The sequence below is a fragment of the Papaver somniferum genome, unplaced genomic scaffold, assembly GCF_003573695.1.
Source record: "Papaver somniferum cultivar HN1 unplaced genomic scaffold, ASM357369v1 unplaced-scaffold_132, whole genome shotgun sequence".
NCBI classification, from domain to species: Eukaryota; Viridiplantae; Streptophyta; class Magnoliopsida; order Ranunculales; family Papaveraceae; genus Papaver; species Papaver somniferum.
The window spans coordinates 1,218,763-1,224,537 of NW_020622381.1; positions in this window are offsets into that span (position 1 = coordinate 1,218,763).

Genomic DNA, 5,775 nt, shown 5'->3' on the forward strand with positions numbered 1-5,775 from the left:
TTAACAGAACCAAATAGATGGGAAATATTGGTAGATAGATCATCAAATGGAGAAGGAAATGGAGTTGGAATTGTTTTAATTTCGCCAAAAGGAATAAAGTTGACTTTTTCATTCAGATTGGAATTTGCATCCACTAATAATGAAACGGAATATGAAGCTGTGATACATGCCTTAAAATTCGCAATAGAAATGAAACTAGAAAATGCCAGGATCACTAGTGATTCACAACTAGTTATTCGTCAAATAAAAGGAGAGTATACTACAAATGAACCACCCTTGAAGAAATACAAGAAGCTGGTTGAAGAATTGTCAGCGAAAATCCCAAAAATAAAATGGAGGCACATTTCAAGAAAGGATAATAGACTCGCAGACGCTTTTTCTTTCATCTCAAGCATGATGACAGATCCAACTGCGAGATGCATAAAAATACAAACACTTCTGTCACCATCAATCAATAAAGAAAAGGAAGATGTGGATGTGATGATAATATATAATGAAAAAGAAGAACAAATAAACAATGTCGCAGACTGGAGAATGGAACTTCACGCGTATTTGGCGAGGAGAAACACCAAGAAATAGATTGGAAACACACAAGTTAAAAAGCCGAGCAACGAATTATGAATTAAGAGATGGGTTGCTATACCGAAAATCCTTTAGTGGACCATCACTCAGATGTTTGACACGAGAGGAAGGAGAAAAGGTGCTAAAAATGTTACATAGTGGAGATGCTGGCAATCATAGTGGAGGAAGATCTTTGGCACATAGAGCAAAAATGCAAGGTTATTACTGGTCATACATGCATGAAGATGCAAAAAAAATATCAAGACGTTGCGAAGATTGTCAGCGGCATGGAAAGAAAATACATGCACCGGGAGCACCATTGTCATCTTCAACCAGTGTGTGGCCCTTTGGAAAATGGGGCTTACACATTGTGGGGCCATTTTTACCAGGAACTGGACAAAGAAGATACTTAATAGTCGCAATAGATTATTTCACAAAATGGACAGAAGTGAAGGCAATACAACATATTCGCGACAAAGATATCTTTACATTCATATTCGAAAATATCATTTGCAGATTTGGAATTCCTGCACAGTTGGTATCTGATAATGGGAAACAGTTTGAGGGGAAGAATATAGAAATGTTACTTAATGCATTCAACTCCTTTGTATCCACAAGCTAATGGGCAAGTAGAAGCAACAAATAAAACAATTGCAGATATATTAAAGAAGAAATTGGAAGGACATCACAGAGCATGGTGCGAAGAAGTACATAACGTAGTATGGGCTTATAATACAACTAGAAGAGAAGCTACTGGAATGTCACCTTTTTGTTTAACATACAGAGTTGAAGCGGTGTTACCAACATAAGTTGTTATTCCGAAAACAAAAAGAGAAGCTTGGGAGAAAAATCTTAGTGCGGGCTTAATTTTAAAAAAACTTGATGAATTAGAAGAAAGAAGAGAAAAAGCTTTACAACATATGGAGAATTATCAGCGAAGATTAGCTCGAGAATATAATAAACGTGTCAAAATACGCGAATTTCAACCAGGAGATTTAGTTCTGCGAGAAACACCAATATATCAACGAGAAAATGGTGTAAAATTAGCGAAAAAATGGGATGGACCTTACATCATTAAGGAAATAGTTGGAACAGGAGCTTATAGATTAATGGATCCAGAAAGAAGAGATGTTGGTCATAGATTGGACAGACCATGGAACATGTTGTACTTAAAAAGATATTATCCATAAGAAGCTTTGAGAAGTTATGGAATCTGAAAGAATAATTGCAAGATTACTTATATCAAAACAAGATCAATGTGCGAAATTTTCGCAGAGATAATCACAGAACAATGACATAAAAGAAAGAGGCGAACCTTTATGGCGTACACCCTAGTTCGCGAATAAAATTTCGCAAGAGGAAAATATAAGACCTAAAGTACGTCATATTAGGGGGTACCTATTGCATGGCTCAGGGAAAGGCTACACCGCCACCGGAACCTGAGTCATGGAGATTCGGGGTCAATAAAGCCCATCCGGGAGAGGCACCTTGGATTCTCAGATTAAGCATATGAATTAGGTTGGGCGACTAAGATAATAAGGACTCTCCCAAGGAGTGCAGAATCTGATCAAGGCGCCGAGGTACACGGTTGAGTCAAGAGTGTCGGGGGCGTTTGAAGCGTCCTTGCCATTCTTGACAAGTCTTGGCTTATACTGCACTCGGCCTGAAGAAAACCCAACTTAGGGTGCAGTCTCGTAACCATAATCCCTATAGGTAAAAGGGATAAGAGGCTGCGAAAACAACTGGTTGTTGTTAAGACTAGATGGGAGGAGCTAACCTTGTATGGTAGAAGTACGCCTCCTTGAAGGGGCAACCAGGGGGAGATAAGGGCGGCACCCTCCATTAGGGAGCTGATAAGTGTCTTAAGACGCAAGTGTCATGAGGCTTTTTATTCGCAAGGATATTAAGGCTTGTCATATTTGTGCAACAATCCTGAAGAGGAAATAATACAAAAGAAAAGGATAAGATGAGATCAATGGGTTTTCGCATGAAAGTGCGAAGACGTCCTGCGATTTCGTCGCAAGAAGGCAATGTCATGGGACTTTATTTTCGCAAGAATATTTAGGCATGTCATATTGTCGCAACATTCCTGAAGAGGCCATAATACAAAAGAAAAAGTTAAGGCAAGATCAATGGGTTTTTGCATGAAAGTGCAAAGACGTCCTGCGATTTTGTCGCAATGACAAGAGGTGGCATAATAAGACCTTTAATTAGGAAGGCAAAATAAGACCATATGATCAAACAAAATATTTATAAGTATTCGAAACATATTATTTTTTTTTACAAGAAAGATAATGAGAGGCAAGTATGGGAATCGGTACACAAGAAGCATTATCTTTCTCATCAACAAAATATTAAAAGGAAAAGTTGACTCCAAAGTTGGTTGAAAAATGTAACTCGCAAAAGTGATAAAAACAAGATAATTCAAGAAGACAAAGCTAGATAGAGAATTCAAGATTCAATATTAATTTCAGTAGCAGGAGATGACAAAATTTCTTCGCCAATATTCTCGCAAGCCTCTCCTTCATTTCGGTTTTGATCTTCGCCATGATTAGCATCTTGATTATCGCCAGCAATTACTTCTTCAGGAGAAATTTCTTTCTCATTTTGATTAACACCAGCAGTTCTTTAGAAGGAACCTCTTCTTCATCTTAAGAAATTATCCTCTGCACCGCTTTCGTAATCATAATCACTATCAGCAGGACGAGGAACTTCATCATCATCTACTTCTAAAGGATCAATTGATGTAGGAGGAAGAGAGTTGGACAATAAAATGTCATTTACAAGGACTTCAGCCCGGAGATGAACTTGCGAAGAAGTGCTCTTGATGATTCCTATCTTGAATATCCTTAAAATAAGCAAGATAATCAAGTCTTCTTTCTGCTCGGTCGCGAGAACCAGTAAGGGTAGAGACGAGCAATGTTTTCTTTGCGAATTTTGGCATATTTAGCCTCCAAAACAGAAAGAAGAATGAAGATTCTTCTCAGACTCTGCGAAAGATAGAATACAAAATTTATTAAGATAAGGAATTCAGAGAGATATGACAAAGAAAAGATAATTAAGGCAGTCAAACTATTATGACTACCTTCCTTTTGCGAAATAAGGTGTTGAAAAAAAAAATTGAATCAAGGATAGACAACTATTCTCCCAATGGTCCATTGCGTCATCAAATTTATCTCCAACTAAACCTTTAAGTCGAGACTGAAGATTTTTTCTTTAGAAATAAGAAAGGCATTTTTCTTCGCAAGAGAAGAATAAGATTCTTCTAATTTGGAATATTGTTCTTTAAGCTGATTCGCCTTTACACTTAAAGCTATTCTACCTTGAATGAGTGTATCTCTTTCAGCGATAGATGACTCTGTTACTTCTTTAAGTTCATTTCTCAAAGAGCGAAGAGATTGCTCTTGGTCATCACATACTTTTTGAAGAATACTAAGTTGTTGCGAAGATATCGCCATCTTGTTTAAATAAGTTCTCTTCTCTTGAGAAGGTTTTATTCTCATCTGATAAAGTTTCCATCCCTAAATTAGCTTTAGTTAAAGAATAAGAAAGACGAGATACTTCATTACTTAATAATCTTGTCTTTGAACTAATTGGGTATTTTCATTGGTAAGATTATTTATGATCAAGAGAATATGAATAGAGGTTATCTAATTGGTTATATTGATCCATCAAGATTTCTTTATCAACACGGGCTTCTTCAACAGCAGATTCAAATTGATATCTCTCCATTATTCGTTTCTGGTTTAAAGCTTAACATGCGAAAGAGGGATTTCAAGGATAATTAAATATGGGAAGGATAAAACCATTAAAAGGCAAATTAAACAGATAAGAAAATCATACCTCTCAATTCATCATTCTTCTTGCGAAGATTGTCACGATCCAGCAAAACATTCTGAAGCTTCTGATTTTCGAGACGAAGAGCATTACATTCTTTTTCCAAAGCTGTCTGCGAAGCAGCTCTGTCAGAACCCAAATGCTTGCTCAGAATTTCGCAAACATTAGACTTGAGGATCAATAGAAGACTTCTTGCATCATCCAGAATTCAGATAAAACTTTGAAGCAATATCTATCCCTTCCACGGTTTCTTTCGAAAGAGGAAGAGACTTGGTAGAGAACTGGTAGAGATAGAAGGTTGAGAAACATTCTCAATGGGAAGAGAAGAGGTTTCATTCACAGAAGGATCAACAAGGGGTTTCAATCATTAAAGGTCAGCTGAAGAAATGAAGTCTGAGGCAGCTTTTTCGCGAATTGGAGATAAAGGTTTATCTTGCGAAGATGTCGCAGGAGATTTAGAAGAATGAGTAAGTGGAAGGGAACAGAAGTTGGAACAGTTTTAAGGTGGAGAGTTTTCTTGAGAGGTTTATTAAGATCTTTATCACCCTGCGAATTACAATCTAGATAAGAAACAGAGACAACAATATTGTTATTAGAAAAAGATAGTGTTTCTTACTACCTTCTCATTCGCAGACTTTCTTTTATGTGCGACAACCTTATGCTGTGATTTGGGAATGTTAGGGTTCTGAACTGTAAATTTAGTGTGGGATCCGCTTTTGCTGAAATAATAAGAGTATGGGAATCGCATAAACAACATAAACAACATCGAATAAGGCAATAAACAAGATCAATTTAAAATATGTCAATTTCAGCAAAACTCATAAAGAAGAAAAAAGAAGACTAACCTTGATGAATCCATGAAAAATAATAACAGGGAGATTGTCTCGAAGAAACTTACGAACTATGAATATCTAGTATGAAGATGAAGACGAACTTAAAAAGGTTGAAGAAGAAAGAAGAAAAGTTGCAATAATGGAATTTGCAGAAGAACGATGAAGTTGCAGAGAAAATAAAAAAAAAGAAAAAAGAGAGTGAGAAGGAATATATATAGAGGGAATTTCTCCTCGAGAAAATAAACACGATTAATGCGGAAAGATATAAGCGGTTAAAAGGCAACGGTTACAAAAGACGTGTCAAGAAATAAATGGATGAAAGAATACGTGTGATAAATGCAGAATATAAAGAAGAGAACAACTGCGGCATTTCTCACATCATTCTCTAATTCGCAGAGAAGATATGAGAAGAGGCAAGATGTAGGATCAAAATCTCGCAACAATAATGTCTCAGCGAAATTATCAATGGCATAGCATAATAGCGTCGCAGAACAATTTCAGGAAGAATATAACAAACGACGTCAGCTAGGATCATGAGAAAGAT